The following is a 1659-nucleotide window of genomic DNA, read 5'->3' as shown; positions in this document are numbered from 1 at the left end:
AGGATTTATATGTTTTCTTTGTTAGTTTAATTTTTTAAAAAGTAATTTTATAATATAATATTAAAATTTTTTATGACTGCAAAATCTAAAATTTTATTCTTGTTAAACTTTAAAAAAAAAATTTTGAAAGAAGAAACAAGTTTAACACACACGGTGGAGAGTATAAAAGACAGAAAAAAAAATACAATTTTTATATTATCTTCGATATAACCATCAACAACATGAATTAGTTTTTACATCATTTATTGGAGCAATAAAACGATCTAACAATGCAATTTACTATAACTGTTGCTTTATTTCGAAATATGAATTTATTTCTACACAATTAGATATTTTATATAATCGAGAAGAATTCCACTAACCATGTTTTACACTCATCTTTTTTATAGGCGTCATCTTCCAACTCTCTCAAAGTGTTCTTTTATGGACCCTGGAATGCTCCAAATATGACCCACATGAGTAATCCATACTTGTCAAGCATATTCACACGTAACAAATAAATGTTGTACAGATTCAACTTCTTTGTTACATATAACTCTGATCAATGATACTCAATCTACTCAAACGATCATTTGTATTAACTCGACCTACTAACACAAACCAAGTAAACAACTCAACTTGAGGGGACACTAGTCCTTTCTAGATTTCATTTGTGAACTTGTAGCTAAGGATATCGTCTGTCAAAGTATATTCTTGTAAAACCTGCACAAATGAATTAGTAGTATAAATGTCTTTTTTGTCAAATTTTTACATCACTCTATCTTGTACACCTGCTATCAATCTCGTAACGTGTAAGATATCAAGCAGTTGATTCAAACTGTCAGTTTCTCATTGACGGAATTTCCTCCTCTATTGAAAATTTCATACCCACTTTATCTCATCACAAAGTCTACAGTCCCTAATTAGGGTTAAGTACGATTTTGGTACCTAAGGTAGGGGCTGAAAATTTTTTTCATCCCCGGCCTTTTTTTGCTACAAAAATTATCCCGAATGATTAACTTAGTTTTAAAATCGTCCTTCGGACGAAAATACCCTTCCCCCTTCTTCTCCAAAATCAACCAGAAAAGCAGAAGCAGATGCAGAGGCAGAAGGAGCAATAGAAGCAGAAGCAGGAAGCAGAATCAACAACAACAACAATGGTGAATCAACAATGGTGAACAACAATGGTGAATCAACATGGTGAATCAACAACAGCAACAACAAAAGCAAAAAAGAAGCAGAAGTAGAAGCAGAAAGTAGAAGCAAAAAACAAAAACAGAAACAAAAAGAAGAAGCAACAACATTGAAACACCAATCTGCTGGAGTCTGGCAAGGAGCATCGACGACCGTCCAATCTCGTGGATCTGCTAGCGTCGACGTGGCCTCACTCTAGCGGCGACGACGGGACAGGGCTTGATGGCGACCGACGACGACGGAGGTTCGCGAACAACGACGGCGGTTCAATGCCTCCGTTCCTCTCTTCTCTCCCTCTCCGCTTCTCTTCCTCTCTCCTTCTGCTCTCTCCTCTCTTGCCGTTAGTGCGAGTGAAATCTGGAACCCCTCCCTTCTCCCGTTAGTGTGACCGAACGATGGGAGTGGCAGCGGCGGTGGCGGCGGTGGTGGGGACGATGAGGAGCAGCGGCGCTTTCCCTCCTCTTCCCTTCCCTTCCCTGGAACCCC

This window comes from Arachis duranensis, chromosome 8 (assembly GCF_000817695.3).
Source record: "Arachis duranensis cultivar V14167 chromosome 8, aradu.V14167.gnm2.J7QH, whole genome shotgun sequence".
Classification (NCBI taxonomy): domain Eukaryota; kingdom Viridiplantae; phylum Streptophyta; class Magnoliopsida; order Fabales; family Fabaceae; genus Arachis; species Arachis duranensis.
This window is presented reverse-complemented; position numbering follows the sequence as displayed.